Source organism: Papio anubis, chromosome 3 (assembly GCF_008728515.1).
Source record: "Papio anubis isolate 15944 chromosome 3, Panubis1.0, whole genome shotgun sequence".
NCBI classification, from domain to species: Eukaryota; Metazoa; Chordata; class Mammalia; order Primates; family Cercopithecidae; genus Papio; species Papio anubis.
The window spans coordinates 169,358,407-169,375,050 of NC_044978.1; the positions used below are offsets into that span (position 1 = coordinate 169,358,407).

Sequence of the window (16,644 nt, forward strand, 5' to 3'; positions counted from 1 at the left end):
TGTGAGGCTGATGTGACTCAGAGAGACTGGGTCTCGGGGTTCAGATTTTATCCGCAAGGCAAAGGTGAGAGGAAAGTTTTAAACACGAGAGTGACATCATCAGCTATGTGAGAGGTGGCTCTGCATCTCCAGGTGGGTGGACGAAGAGGCTGTGGGAAGTGGCAGGCTGGCTGGGTGTGAGGCTTTGGCAGTCGCAGGAGGGAAGATAAAAACGGCCTGAACCGGAGTTCGGGGCCTGACCAGGAAGGACGTCACTGTGGTGAATCAGAGGAAGCCCACCATCTGCTTCAGGCCCTCTGACCTTCTGGAAAACTACTGAATTGTGTCAAAATTACAAAAATAAACTCTGGAGTTCTCAATGGTGCCTTTCTGCCCATCATGGAGAAAACTAAGCATGTTGCTAATTGGCATGCCTCTTATTTTGCATAGACATATTCCTAATAATAAAAACACCTGCAGTATCCCAGGAATGTGAAATCCCTTCATTTCGTTTGCTTTCACTGCAAAAAATCTAATAATTTTTTTCGGGATAGAGATGGGTGGTAATTGACTTAAAGAGTAAGAGTATTACCTACCTCAGGCACAATTAGCAAATCAATTATGGTGGGATTAGATATTGACTTTTGCTTTGACTAGGTATCAAGAAAGATACCATTCCTGGAGGCCAGCATATTTTCATTTTTATTCGGATAGCTCTCAAGTGTCTGATGAAGAAGTAAATAAGAAAATGTCTTGAGGAGCAATGGGTTTGTTAAAGATAACGTGTGATTTTGAACCTGAAAGTGTGTTGTAGAGAGACAAGAAAAGGCCCTCCTTCTTTAACTACTGCTGCTCGAAATTAACAACACCGTCATTATCAGTGTATTGATTGTGCAGGAAAATGTGTTTACTCATGACATGCTCACAGATACTCTGTGCTGGGAGTTGGGCTGTGACGAGGACCTCCTTGGCAGGGCAGTGAGCTCAGGATTGGGGGTGGGGACATCCTGGAACTTGCAAGGGCTGCTCCTGGGGTTGAATGTGGAAGAAAGGAGGAACCTGCAAGTTGAGAGGACTGGGAGTGAAGGATCAGGTGTCACAGATGTAGAGGCTACACACAGTCAGGGAATCCAACTGGACTCCACGCTGGGGAGTGGGCTGTAACAGATAAGGGGAAAGTGGGAGAAACAGGGCAACCAAGTCAAGAGCATGAGCTGGCTTAGTCTAGTAGAATGCTGGCTAGACCACACGGGGTGATTTACCCAGCTGGGGGTGAGGCTGCGAAGGGGGCGCTTACATGGGGTAGGGGGGAGGTGAAGCAGCTTAGACATTTAAGGGAATTTCCAAAAGGAAACCAGGTATATACTTTTACTCAGGTATATAGGCATCATATGTGTGTTCGTATCACATTTCACAGTGATCCCCTTATTTCTGTTTCCTAGAGCTGCTGTAACTGATTACTGCAAACATGGTGGCTGAAAACAAGAGAAATTTATTCTCTTACAATTTGGGTGACCAGAAGTCTGAAAGCAAGAAGTCAGCAGGGGTGGTCCCCATGGCAGTTCCAGGGAAGAGTCCGTTCTTGCCTCTCTCTTAGCTTCTGGCGGCCCTGGCCATCCTTAGTGATCCTTGACTTGTGGACGGATCACTCCGGTCTCTGCCTCTGTCTGCACAAGGCTTTATCCCTGTGTGTCTCTCTGTGTCTGTGTGTCTGAAAGCTCCCTGTTCCTTTCTTTCACCATCCTTGAATTTAGAGCCTATTGTAAATCCAGCATGATCACATGCCGAGATCCTTAGCTTCATTACATCCGCAGAGATCCTATTTCCAAGTAAGTCACATTCACAGATACTGAATGGGGGTGGGGTGGATGAAGGTGCGGAGGCTTAGGACTTGGACATAACTTTTTGAGGACCTGTTCACTCCTGTTACCAAGCGTATTAGTCTGTTCTCACATTGCTATAAAGAACTATCTGAGACTGGGTAATTAATAAACAAAAGAGGTTTAATTGACTCACGGTTACACAGGCTGTACAAGAAGCAAGGCTAGGGAGGCCTCAGGAAACTTACAATCATTGTGGAAAGCAAAGGGTAAGCTGGCACATCCCACATGGCTGGAGCAGGAGGAAGAGAGAAGGGGGAGGTACTACATACTTTCAAACAACGAGATCTCATGAGATCTTACTCACAAGACAGCACTCGGGGGATGGTGCTAAACCATTAGAAACCACCCTCATGATCCAATCATCTCCCACCAGGTCCCACCTCCAATACTTGGGATCACAATTCAATGTGAGATTTGGTTGGGGACACAGAACCAAACCCTATAGCCAGGAGTAAGAATAAGATACTGTACTGTTTATCCACCTTGTGCTCTAGACTCTGCAAGGAGAAAACAGAAAAGGATAGAAAAGACAAAGAATGTGTCCACAGGTTGCTCATAGTCTAGTGGCAGGGAGGCAGGCAGACCCTACAGTCCAGTGTGGTCAGGGGCGGGAAAAAATGAACAAATTTGCTATGAGAGCCCAAGTCAGGAGGGTACCAATCTTAGCCTGAGGTCAGGCTGGGCTGGGCTGGAAAGTGTTCCTGGAGGAGATGCAGGCAGAAAAGAACAAGGTGTAAAAGGTGGGAAGAGGCTTTCCAGATGGAAGATACAGCCTATGCAGAGGCGCAGTCAGAGGCAAGGGGAAGAGAGCATGGTGCAGGTCGGAGCCATGGGTCTGAATGGAAAGCAGAGTCTGAGGCAGGGTGGAGGGAAATGGGGCAATGAGGTATGGAGGGCTCCAGGCACCAAGAGCCTGGCATATCAAGGCAGGAATTGGGACCTTGCCTTTAGAGCAGTGAGAAATCATGGAAGTGCCTTGAAAACTACGAATTGCTCTAGAAATGTGAATGAATGTGACTAACACTTTTTGCTGTATGCTGGACATTTGTACTTAGTAGAAGAAGTTAATTGCAAGAAATATAATTTTGGCACTAGAAGGAAAATATGAATGCTTTGGTATTGCTAAAATTACTTTTTTGAACCAGCCTGACATTAAATTCGAAAAGAAAAATATTTGAGAAGAATGACTGAAAATGAGCCCCATTTCCTGGTAGGAGGAAAAATGCAGGAAGGCTGACTAGCAGAGTGGCAGTTGTGTTTCTGTTCAAATAGGACAGGGGCACCAGGACAGTGACTATCCCCAGGAGATCTCCAAGGAGATCAAAGCAAGGAGTAAGGTAGGGCTCCAGCCTGGAGAAGCACAGGGTCCTAGACAGGGCAACTGGCCAGTTACGAAGAGAGATTCAAGCCCAAGCCTCATCATTGGGCTGGATCAAGGTGCCAGGCTGGGGTTGCTGGTCCCCAGTGATTACTTAGTCTCCTCTGTGCAGATAGCAAGGCTTCCATTGTTTATGGACATGACTGTTCACCCACTTATCCAGACTAGGGCACTAGAAGTGAAGCGTTACTAAAACCTTCTCCCTTCTCTCTCACACCCTACCTCTTGTTGCTTGCTAAGTGTTGTTGATTTTACTTCTCTTCACTCATCCCCATTCCCTACTGCACTGTGTGGTTCGGCACCTTTGGCTCTCATGTGGACATAGTTCTCTTCTCCTAGCTGGACCTCACTCCTCCAGTCAATCTATGGCTCTAATACATCCTCCATGTAGCAGCCAAAGTACCCTTTCTAAAACACCAGGAGTCTGTCTCTCCAGTTTATTCTTCACCCCATGGCTTCTGCCCTCTCTCTACTCCCAGCTCCCACCAGTACTCCCAATAGAGCCTGTGACGCAGACACCACAGCCCACCTCATTCCCTGAGAGGCACGCTCCTTTACACACCTGTGCCCATTACCCATTCTGTTGCCTCTGCCAAGACCCTCAACTCATCTTCAGGACTGGTTCCAATGTCTCCTTTTGCAGGAATTCTGTGCTCCATCAAACCCACAGTCTATTTATGGGCCATCACTCCCAGTAGACAGTGGGTTACCAGGAGGGCAGGGCTCCTTCATGACATTATCCTCAGCATCCAGCCAAGTGCCTGACCTATGACGAAGGCGACTCAGTGAACAATAGATGAATAAAGGGTGTAGATTTACTTTCTAACAGGGGCCTTTACAGTCCCAACTTTAACATATGACTGTGGTAGGATGTCAAGGTCTACAGCGCACTAGGGGGAGATCTCCCTCCACTCTCCTAGCATCATGCTTTCTACATTGATTCTTCAGTGCTATTGTACAGAGCTGTGCTGTCTACTCTAGAAGCCACTGGTCGCATGTGGCTATGAAACCCTTGAAACATAGCCAGTCTGAAATGTAGCTAATTCTTTAAGTGTAAGATGTACCTCCCTTTTTTTTCTTCTTTTCTTTTCTTTTTTCTTTCTTTCTTTTTTCTTTTTTTTTGAGATGGAGTCTTGCTCTGTTGCCTAGGCTGGAGTGCAATGGCGTGATCTCAGCTTACTGCAACCTCCACCTCCTGGGTTCAAGCGATTCTCGTGCCTCAGCCTTTTGTGTAGCTGGAATTACAGGTGTGCACCACCACACCTGGCTAATTTTTGTATTTTTAGTAGAGACAGGGTTTCGCCACATTGGCCAGGCTGGTCTTGAACTTCTGACCTCAGGTGACTTGCCCACCTCAGCCTTCCAAAGTGCTGGGATTACAGGTGTGAGCCACCGCGCCCAGCCAGGATGTACCTCTCATTTTAAAGAGTTAGTACAAAAGAAACAATCAAAATATCTCATGAATAATTTTTATATTGAGCTCACATTCAAATGATAATATTTTGGTATATGGAGTTGAATAAAATACATTATTAAAATTAACTTCACCCATTTCTTTAAACTTTAAAAAGTATGACCGCTAGACAATTTAAAATTACCTGCATGGCTTGCATTCTTCTATTCCTGTGGGACATCGCTGTTATAGAGACTTGCCTGACAAGAGCAAATATTTAAATTGTTACAGTACCATTTTTTCCCACTAGTTATAAATGTTTTTGTTCATTGTAAAGCATTTTGAAAGTATAATGATCAAAAATAGCAATCTTCACTGGTGAAATCTCTCTGAGATAGGCAGATACGCATTTTGGGGATATTTTCTTTCATTATCCTTTCATGTAGAAAACAAAACTGAAACCACACTACATAGCCTCTTGAGCACGAAGCTTTTTTCACTTGGAAGTGTATTGTAAATATTTCACCATGTTATTAAATATTGTTAGACAAAATGATTTTGGTGGGTACAGAGCATTCTGGTAGAGGTTCAAGTTCAGGGTACCAAATGGCATTCCTCTTCTCTGAGTTTTAAACTGGTGGAGTGTACACCTAGATATCAACAACCAATGATGAATGAAGACCTGCTTTATTAAGGGATATTTGGCCAGGCTCCCAACAACCCATCTTTCATCACATGGTGTAACATGCATTGGAGAACATAGCTTAGACCTGAATCTGAATCTTGAGACCTTCATAGTGTGTGTGTGTGTGTGTGTGTGTGTGAGAGAGAGAGAGAGAGAGAGAAAGAGAGAAAGAGATAGCAAGTGAGAACACACTATTTCCTAACTGGCCACATTAATGGGCACCATAGTTAAGGCCCCGGTGGGAAAAACCAACGTGATAGATGAGCCTCTGCCTTCAGCAGCCGTATCTTCCCAGGTGTGTCTACCACATGGCAGCTGCAAAGCTCAAGCAAGTCTTTTGTGTCCAAGGAAGGAAGTAAAAGAAGACATGGAAAGAGAACAAGAGTGCGTGTCAAGAATGTCCACTAACCATTATCACAGTGCAGTGTGACCCAGTGAATGTGCATGCTCTGGCCATGTTCAGCTGCTTCCATATTAGGGAAAAGTGAGTAGGAAGATGGAGGTGGAGAAAAGGCAGAAATGCCTTCCCCAGAACTTCCTTATACAAGGAGAGGAGGTAAAATGCTTTTCCCTGTTGGCTGCAATGTGGGTAGAGGACATTATACTCTCCCAACAAATTCCAGATAGTATAAATTCAAGCTGAGGTGTTGCTTGCTGTCCTAGCCAATATGGTGGTTTGGAATTGTCGTGTTGTCTTGGTGGATATTGATTGCCTCCAAGGATTAGAGGTAGATGAAAGCCATGGCTGCTTCTCTTCCCCAAGGTGTTGCTATCAGCTGATATGTTACCATGAAGTTTAGTGAATTCTGCTGCCCAAGTGCCAACGTTTATTAGCAAGCAGAACCCGTAGCAGTCCTAGGTCTGATCTTGTATTCTTAGTGAAGCCCTCGCTCTCTGCCCTTTGGCACTTTTTTTTTGAGACAGTATTGCTGTGTCGCCAGGCTGGAGTGCAGTGGCATGATCTCAGCTCACTGCAACCTCTGCCTCCTGGGTTCAAACAATTCTCCTGCCTCAGCCTCCCAAGTAGCTAGGATTACAGGTGCTTACCTTCATGCCTGGCTAATGTTTGTATTTTTAGTAGAGAAAGGGTTTTGCCATGTTGACCAGGCTGGTCTTGAACTCCTGAACTCAAGTGATCCACCCTCCTCAGGCTCCCAAAGTTCTAGAATTACAGACATGAGTCACTGCGCCCAGCCTGCCCTTTGGCACTGTGAAAAGCACCTTGCAGGAAAGGTTTACTGCAGGCAGATGTTGCAATGTTGCGTTTAGTAGAATTGGTCAGCTTTCCAGTTGGATCAGGAAATAGCATCATCTGTCAAGTGGTGTAATATAGTATCACAATGAGATCTAGGCTAGGGTGTCCCACTGAAGTAGACTGTTGGGTTCCTGAGATTCTTATCTTCCATTTACACTCTAGTGGAGATAGACTAACCAACCCACATGTTTGATCACTACTCCTTTCAACAGTAAGAAATTATTTCAAATATCCCTAACGCAAAATTAATAAATCCCATAGTATAGATTAAGAATTTGCTATTTGAAGTGATTGTCATAGAGTTTCTGGATTTGGAACTTCTGATAAGGATCTTTCAGATTTTAACTAACACTCCTAAGGTGTATATTTTCTGATTAGCATTCTTCAAAGGCTAACTAACCTACCCTATAAGGTAGATTGAAACTAATTTACACACACACACACACACACACACACACTACACTTCCTATTCTGATGTACTTTAAAATAAATTATGGACGTTTATTTTAAATGAAAATTCTAAAAAAATCTAGGGAATGGTACAATCCCAAACTTACTTTTCAAAGCCCTCAAAGTGAAAAAATTAGTCTAGAAACATTGTAAAAACAGATTTATTCATGAATTCCTCGCGTCAAACTGTGGGTTTGTTAAAACAAAAGAAGTTGAGCCAGGATAGGTTTGATGCATGACATATTTTCTAGTTTTTCTTTTCCCAGCCCATTTTAGTATTTCCTTTTTCAGTGTCAGATATTTGGGGGAGAGGTGCAAACTGTAAAAAATTTTATTAGAAACACAAAACACAACAAAACATCCCCACAAACCAGAACTGAACCAGCAACAGTAGGAATATGAAAAATTAGGTCTGTGGTTTCTCTTTGGCGGTGAATTGACTTTGCTGTTTACAGCTGCTGTTGCTCAGACTTTATGTGTCTTTTTGAGGATGTGCAAGCAGAGCTGACTGCTATTTGTTTCTGCTAACACAGCTCGATCTGGGATTCCTGGGGTTAGAGCGGATGTATTCTTTTATGAACTGAGTAATTAGTCCATCTGGTGATATTCTCAGAAAGGTGCTGGGACAGGAGAATTAACCTCAATCCTATTTCACATGGCTGTTATGGGAGTTAAGAGATAAAGTTTATGAAAGTGCTTTGTAAACTGTAAAGAGTTATTTATTTACCATTATTATGATTACCAGTAGCTTCATAAACCCTTTCTCTACACAACCTGGATGCTTGTGTGCATTTTATTAACAGATATGTACGTAGAGAGACCCTTACAGTTTCAGAGCTTATGTTTCAGTCAATGAATACATATGTATTGAACACCTACTAGCAGCAATGTGCCTGGAACAAGCACAGACTCTGGCTTTTGCTCTTGAGGTCCATCAGTACCATGAGAGAAGCAAAATATACACAGACACAGCTAGAGAAGAAGACACCGTTTCCTTAAGTACCACATTTGCTACTCGCTTAACAAAATTAGAGAAGGTAAATTCTGGGTGCCAGATTAGTGGAGGATATATCCCAATGGATTCATTTTCATTTTAAGTATTTTTTCCATTTTGCATCCTCATTTCTTGGGAGTCAAAAGTGGACATCTGGGATGTATTTGGGGCGAGCTCAATTTTCATTTTCTTGAGTTCTCTCTAAAAATTTTCCACAGGCACAAGAGCAATCAGGTATTTGCTGTTTCCTTGATTTATATCTCTCCCCTCCCTTCTCCCCAACACCACCTTAGGTCATTTGATTTCCTGTTCAAACAGCAATTCCTCAGGACAGAACCTTTTGCCTTAATCTTTTACAATCAGCTTCAAACCATTCTCCTCTGTTTGATGCTTGATGAATCTTTCGGTAATTTAGTGTCTGCTTTTGGCCCAGTTGAAATCCTTATTTATGTCCAGAAAGAAGAGCTCTGTGAGTTATAGAGGGGTTGGAAAATTTTCTGAATGGCTGCTCAGGCAATGCCATAGCTTATCTGGGAAGAAAGGATGAGTCTGAGTGAGTGACTGTGTGTGTGTGTGTTTGTGAGTGTGTGTGTCTGTGTGTGTTTTGCAGAGTGCTGTTGAGAAAACAGATTTGAGTTGGAGGTGCTCTCTTCTCTTCGGATCTCCTCTGCCCTCTGTCTTAGGTTGTAATTTTCATTCTGCTTTCAGGACTTTCCCATCCTAAGGTATTTGCTGAGGAAAATTAACAAAGATAAAGTCATTATGGCTCCTAGTGATTTTAAATCTTTTATTATTCTTCTGATAAAAACAAAAGCAAAACCTAACAGCAATCCACAGAAGAGAGAAGCAACAGGGCCCCTACAACCCATTTAAGAGTCTAATTTCTAGAAGAGTTGTTTGAGTCTCAAAAATACCATCACAACCCTCCTTCAATCTCTCTCCTAACCAGCATCACTGGACAGAGAGTGGAGGGAATGTTGTGAGGAGAACGAGAGCCAGCTGGCCACGGCTTATGTGTGCATATCTGTGTTTAGAAGCCTCCTGCAACTCTCTTCTTGAGAAGTTTTGGCATCTTCTAGCATTCACCACCGGTGCATGAGACCTGAAGAGGTTGAGCTTTTCTAAACATCTTGGCATCAAGGTACCTCCTGGACGTTCCCTTGTGGTTTTACTGTCGCAGATTTGAAGAATAACTGTCTCAGGCAGCCACTGAGTCACTCTGAGAACAGCACTTAGCAGAGTTGATATTCTTCTCATTTGCGTGATTATTTATTATTTTTTGCCCATGCCAGAATGCCGGTTCTCAGAGGGTGGTGGCCTTGTCTCATGTATTCTTCCAGAAGAGGTCCTAGCACATGGTGGACGCTCCATCAATATTAGCTGAATAAATTCCAGATTCCATAGACCCTGCCTTTCAACTAAGGGGAGAAGAAAAATCTTCTAAGACATTTGAGGAATGTGGATTTTCATGGGGTTGCTTTATTTAACGGTAAGGAATTCAGAAGAGGCACCAGCCTCCTGACAAATGTGACTCCGGAAGGTCCCTTGGAGGGTCACATCATTGGCTGTCATGAATGTGGATCTCTTGGATCCACAAGCAGAAAGGAGAAGCAGAGATGAGGTGGGCGGAGCAGGAGGCGTGGAGATGGAGCGTGCTGGGGACAGAGAGGAGGTAGGGAGATGTAGATAGAGAAAATGTGTCCACCTCCTGGGCTACAGAGTTCATATCTTTAAAAAGTTAGTATCTTCAAAGTTAATAAAATATTTTTTAAAGAGACCACCCGAATTTATTTTATTTTCAGATTATAAATTAATGCAAGCTCATCATAAAACTAAAGCAGAATTCAAGTAGAGAAGAAAATCAGCATTAATCTCACCACTTGGTCAGTTCATTTTGTGAACATTTTGCTAGGTTTCTCTTTTTTTCTCTACACACTCATACTTCTCTTGTTTTGGTTTGACATATTTGATTACATAATGTGCACCAGTTTCGCACCTTGCTATTTTCACTAAATGCCATGAAAAGTTCTTTTTTGTTACTTAGTATTATTAAAAATGCTTTAAAACATCATTTTTAATGGCTACGTAATCTTCTGTTTTATGGCTACATCATAAATCCTGTTGCACAATTTGTTTTCAGGTTTTTTTTTTTTTTGTAATTATAGGTGAGTTAGTGATAAACATCTTTGTGAATGAACTACTGCCCTCACTGTTTGATTATTTCATTCAGGTGAGTTGCCAGAAGCAAAATTACAGGGCCTGAGCATAGGAATGTTTTACAGACCTTGAAGTATGGTGCTGGATTGCTTTTCAGAGGCGTTGTACCAATTTACATGGAGTATTTCTATTTTGGGTCCCCCTCCTGGAACAGGGAAAGATTTTCTAGCTCGAGAGAGAGAATGACCTGTAGTGAGATTTAGATCAGAATTTCATGCTTTGTAAATCATTGATTTTAGGTTTCTCCCACTTTCTGTGTTTATTTACCTTCTATTCTCTTGCAGTAATTTTAGAAATGGCATTGGGAAAATTCCAGACTGTTTCCATGGTGCTCAGAGCAGACAGCAAAGGGAGTTTGGTCCGTGCTGTGGACAGAGCTGCCAAGGGTGGGGGACCATGTCCTGTGGTGGGGGTTGGTGGGGGAGGGGGTCCAACCTATGATGGCAAAAGGAGACCAAATGAGACACATCATGGGAAAGGTGACACATGGGATTGTAGTGATGGTGCTGAGGAGTGGAGATTTGAGCTGATCCTAAATTTTGGAGGTTCTCATTTTTGTTTTAACAAGAGTAAGATTTCTTGATAGCAGGCTGGACTGGATCAGTGATTTTCAAATTTTCCTTCCTTTTCCCAGAACTTTTGAATTCTATGGTGGTGCTTGAGTTAAACAAACAATTTTAAGGTCATCTGCACCTAATTTAAAACTGTGTTAGTAGTGGTAATAAATATCAACACATACACATATAAATGTATACAGAATGTCATATTTTAACACCACATGGACCTGAGGGTAGACATGCACTAACTGGTTTTAGAGCAGACTTTGAATGAAGCATCTCTCTCTTGAATTGAGGAGAGCTCTGAGGTTGGAAGGGCGGCGTGATTTGACCAGCTGCTGCAGCAGCAGCAACATTGTCCGTCAAACCAAGATGGACTTTTATCTTGGGGAAAGTGAATCAGAAACTTCATGTTACGGAGTAAACAAAACAGAATATAGAGCCCGGATGCTCAAGCAGATCGAAAACTGCAAATGCCCTGTTTAACTCTCAGCTTTAATCTGGTCACAATAGCCCTCATGTTCTCTTTGCTAGACTTTATTACATATATGCAAATAGACACCAATCATTTTTGACTGTTATATGTACAGCGGGTCCATTTTCATTTGAAAAAGAGTTCCTCTGAGGACCCTTTCTAACACTAACATTTTCTGATCAATAGGCTGACTTTATTATCCCATTTGATGGATGGATAAATTGAGGCATTAAGTAAAGTCCTGCAGAGAGCTGGCTTTGCAGTTTAGTCTCTGTCAGATTTTGAGCAAGTTAGTTTAGTTCCCTGAGCCTCAGTGTTCTCATTTCTAAAATGGGAATAATAGTATCACTCTGCAGTGCTGTTATGAGGGTGGAAATCAAACCCAATCTTTTCCTTTGCTCAGTGGCTAGGCTTTGGGAATGGGCATCTAATTCACATTCGCCAAATGCTGACTCTTCCCTCTTGTCCATGCTGGCCTCATTCTTGCCGTGACTCTGTTTAATGTACTCTGGTAAGTTTTAGGCATAGAAGAGGAAAGAAATATATGTATTGCCTACATACCCATTGGAACTTGGGATACTTTAAAACATGCAGTCTTATTACAGTGATTCTTCTGCAACAGCAGTATTTATTTTCTAGTCTGGGGAACAAAAAGCCTTCTTTTCCTTTCTTCCATTAATACATTGAAATCCAGTAGCATAGAATCTCTTAGAATCATTTCTTGTATTGCTTCCTAACTTGACCTTAACATTCTGTGTGACCTTTCGAGCCCTTTTTTGTTTTTTTAAACCTCTCTCAACCTCTGCTTCCTGTAAAATGAGGTGGTTGGGTCAGGTGACATCAACAGTCCTTACAGCTTTTCAGTTTTTAAATTCTACAAAGACTTAGGAGTAAAACCTTGAAGTGTTACGTTTCTTTTCTGCAGGGAAGAAAAAAATTACTGTTATTTTAAATTGGCCACGTGGGGTCACTAGTGATCTAAGAGACTGGTTCGCGAAGGTGGTACTGTAAATGTGCGGTGCTTCAGCGAACAGATTCTGGGGGTGGTTTATGAAATTTTCTTTTTGTCTCTCCCTTCAGCTCCAAAATTCACTCAAAGACTTGATCACATCATTAGTGTTGAGAGAACCATAAGTAGCTGCCAGAGACTGTGTTCAGAGCCAGACCATGGTATCTCATGCCCACCTCAAAAGAAAAGAAAAAGGAAAAAAACATGGTAATCCTGGGGTGCAACTGGCTCTCCTTTTAGACTCTAACTCAAGCTGCTACGTAATGTGGCCTTGCAATTCCTTGACTTAAGAAGTAGGTCCTGCAAAGTTAAACTGGGTGGCATAAAACATGCCTTAGTGATGGAGTCAACCTTTGTCTCAAAGAATCTGGAGTTATCAAAGGCAAGAGCATAGCAAAATTCTCACTGAAGAGCTGATGAGCATCTCTCTTGGCAATTTTCCTGGTGGGCTTTGCTGATGGTTGAGGTGGGGTGGGGTGGGTGGCAACAGTCTTGAATGACTGTAGAAATCAAGGAGGGTTCATTAAACAAAAAGTAAATAAAATAAAAATTTGGAAAGCTCAGTATCTTCCCACACCAGGGACAGTGTACCCACAGCACGCTCGGCACAGACCAGACGCTTTATGGAAAGTCAGCTGAACCTTGCCCTCGGGATGCAAGGAAAAAAAAATGTCTTTTCTGCCAGAAGTGTTGTATAAACATCCTTTTCCTACGATCCTGGATCCTGATCCTGTAGCTCCAGGACCCAGAGGAGTGTAGGGAAAGTGTCTTAATGGAGACGGATTTCGAACTCCTGCTGTCCCTTTTCAGATCGTAAATTACTGTTAATGCTGTTTATACTCTTCCCCCTTCCTCCCTTAATAGTTTTAGAAATAGTAATTGACAACAAAATAGAGCCGCAAAGGGTGTAAGGGAGCCCTGCTTGGCTGGCTGAGAAGCAGCCAACTAAGTGTCTGTTCATCGTGCACATACCTGCAGCAAAAGTTAAAGATTTACCTACCCAGGTGCCCTTCCTTGCCTTCCTTTCGTCATTTTGCTGTGATGGAGCAGGGTACGTCTCAATTTCAATTAACTGGAAAGAGAAAAGTTGTGTGTGTTTGTCTGCTTGCTTTTTGTCCACCCTGCTCCCTGTATGGGAGGCTGCACAAAGCTGGTGTGGGCTGTGGAGCCTCGGGAGGAAGCTGCTCAGAAGTGGATCCCAAGATCTCTGTGGTTCTGTCTGCCTGGGTGTTGTCTTGTTTTGTGGTGCACGGTCCCCGGAAGCAGTTTCCTAAGACAATTCCAGCGTGAGGAACATTCCCAGGCTTGAAGTTGGGGAGAGCTGGATTTAAATCCTAGATCAACCTACTTATTTAGCTGTCAACTTAACCTCTTAGAGCCTCAGTATTCTCCTCTGTAAAATGAGGGTAATACAGGTTGAATATCCCTCATCCAAAAATCCAAAACCCGAAATGCTCCAAAATGCAAAATTTTTGGATTTCTCATCCAAACTTTTGTCATTGAGTGCTGACACGACGTTCAAAGGAAATGCTCATGGGAACATTTCAGATTTTGGATTCTCAGAGTAAAGATGCTGAACCCACAAGTATAATGCAAGTATTCTAAAATTAGAAAAAAAATCTGAAATCCAAAATACTTCTGGTCCCAAGCATTTTGGATAAGGGATACTCAACCTGTAACAATATTCCCCTAAGGGAGTGGTTTGGAAGATTAAATAAAGCTGTGTTTCTAGAAAAAGTGACTGAGGCCTAGCAAGACATCCATGAATGCCTGTTCTTTTTTCCCTCTTGACTTGTGCTGTCCAAGATGGTAGTCACATGGGGCTATTGAGCACTTGAAGTCTGGCTACTTGAAACTGACAAGTTCTGTAAGTAGGGAATACACACCAGATATCAAAGACTTAGTAGAGAAAAAAATAATGTAAAACATCTCATTAATAATGTTTTATACTGATTACATACTGAAATTTTAATATGTTGCAAATATTGGATAAAATATATTCTTTATTATTATTATTATTTTTGAGACAGAGTCTCTGTCGCCCAGGCTGGAGTGCAGTGGCACGATCTCCACTCACTGCAAGCTCCACCTCCTGGGTTCACACCATTCTCCTGCCTCAGCCTCCCGTGTAGCTGGGACTACAGGCGCCTGCCACTGTGCCCGGCTAATTTTTGTATTTTTAGTAGAGACGGGGTTTCACCATGTTAGCTAGGATGGTCTCGATCTCCTGACCTCGTGATCCACCCGTCTCGGCCTCCCAAAGTGCTGGGATTACAGGCGTGAGCCACCGCGCCCAGCCGGATAAAATATATTCTAAAAGTTAATTTTACCTTTTTTTAACTTTAAAAAATGTGGCTACTAGAAAATTCAGAATTAGATATGTAGCTTGTATTTGTGGCTCACATTATGTTTCTCTTGGGCTGTGCTTCTGTAGTTTCTCTTTTACTCATCCTCTATTCAAATTCTTTCCTTCTCTTAAGGCCTTGCTCAAGCTTTGCTGTCTTTTTGGGTCCTTTGGGTTGATCTTTCCCTTCCCTAAAATCTCCTAGGGGTTTTGTCATGGAGGCAGTCACATAATATGTATTTGTGGGCTGAATTTAAGCAGGAAAAGCAAATAAAGTGTTTAGCCCAGTGTCTGGCACATCACAAACAAAATACTATGTTTTTTTTTTTTTGAGATTATCATCGGGATCTGGCTACCTAGTTCAGACCTGGTTTTCTGCTGCTTTGCATCCTTCTTATGTGTTTAGTCTCTTCCTTGTGTGTTTAGTCTTGTTGAATATGCCTGTGAGGATAGAGAACCTGCCTGTTTTCCCTGTGTTTGTTCTTAACCCACAAGGCAGCTCTAGCACAGTGGATTCTCCCCTATGATTATTCATGGATAAAGCTAGCGCCTGTTGATTGACTTGTCATCTTGGAGTCATTTGCCATTCTTTCCATTCTTTCCTTCATTCCACAGGTTCTTCTTGGGATGCTTTTTTACCACTCTTTCTTCATTGAGCTAACTCTTTTGCATCCTGAAAACAGTAATCGAGGTCAACATGTATAGCACTCACTATATATTCACCATATTCTAAGTAGTTTATGTATATGAATAAAGTTAATCCTCACGGCTGCCCTGTAGGGTGAGTATTATCATTTAACTCATCCTTCAGATGAGGAACCTGAAACACAGAAATTGAGTAACTCATCCAAGGCCGCAAAACTAGTGAGGGGTGGGGGCTGGATTCAAATCCAGTACTACGGTCCCAGAAACTGTAGTACTCTGAATCACCAGGCTCAAAGTCACCTTCACCACAAGCCCTTCTGGAGCACTGCTCCTAAATTTTCAACATACCACTTGGCCCTTCCATCACACCCAGCCCTATGTGAGTATCTGTCGTAGGCCTTATCCCATATGATTGCAATTCCTGGTTTCCTCTTCAGTTCCCCTCATTGCCCTGTGATCTCCCTGAGGATCCCAGTGAATCCCGGTGAAAGAAGGAGCAGGGCTTTAGGCTGCAGGGGACAGATTCTCCCAGGATCCAAAGACATGAGACTTAAAGAAGTTCTTCCTCTTTCATGTCATCGAACTGTTCATTTTTTTCCATACCTCTTTTAGCAATCTGTAACCATCTTGTTTGTTTTCATTTACTTGATAAAACAAAACAAAACAAAACAAAACAAAAAAACCTTTCCTTCCCCCCAAGAATGAAGGCAGAGAATTTATTTGTCTTGTTTGCTGCTTTACTTCAGTGCCTGACACAGAATGTATATTCAGTAAATATGTGTCAGGTGAATAAATGAATGAATGAATTTATTGTGCTTCTATTATGTGCCAGGCAACTGTGTAGACACCATGGTTCTTGCCTTTACAAGGTGAATAAGTTTATGGAGGGTGACGGGGAAGACAGGGCAAGAGGCAGTAACTATATAGAAACGGAGAAAGAACAGGGAGCTTGGCTTCTCATTGAGCTCCTTTCTGTCCATTGGTGGCAGTTGAGGTATTTGCATGAGAAGAAGAGAGAATTCACAGAACTAGCATTATTTTACTTTCTGTCTTTACAGAGGTATATTTGGCTGTTTTGTGAGACATTCTGGGAAGAAAAAACAAACAAACAAAAAAGAACAGGGAGTTTGGAGAGCCAAAAAGAAGAAGGATTTAGCACTGGGTAAGGGGAAGTCCAGAAAGGATTTCTGCAGAAAGTGACAACTAAGAGACCTGAAACATAGTTGGGAAATGACCAAGCAGAAGACAAAGGAAAGAGCTGAGTAAGGAAGGAGAAGAGAGATGTTTCAGGTAGAGGGAAGGAGAGGTAGGAAAGGCCTGGCAATCTGGTTATTTTCAGGTCTGTTGGGTGCAAATGCTAGAAAGGAGGAGCTTCATGAA

At 42.5% G+C, this 16,644-nt stretch overlaps 1 non-coding gene across 1 annotated transcript; it reads left to right on the forward strand.

Moving 5' to 3' along the window:
* Positions 1-16,215: 16,215 nt before the first annotated feature.
* Positions 16,216-16,352, forward strand: LOC116274323. The gene has a single exon (XR_004182950.1). It is a non-coding gene; the product is annotated as a small nucleolar RNA SNORA75 (small nucleolar RNA).
* Positions 16,353-16,644: the final 292 nt, after the last annotated feature.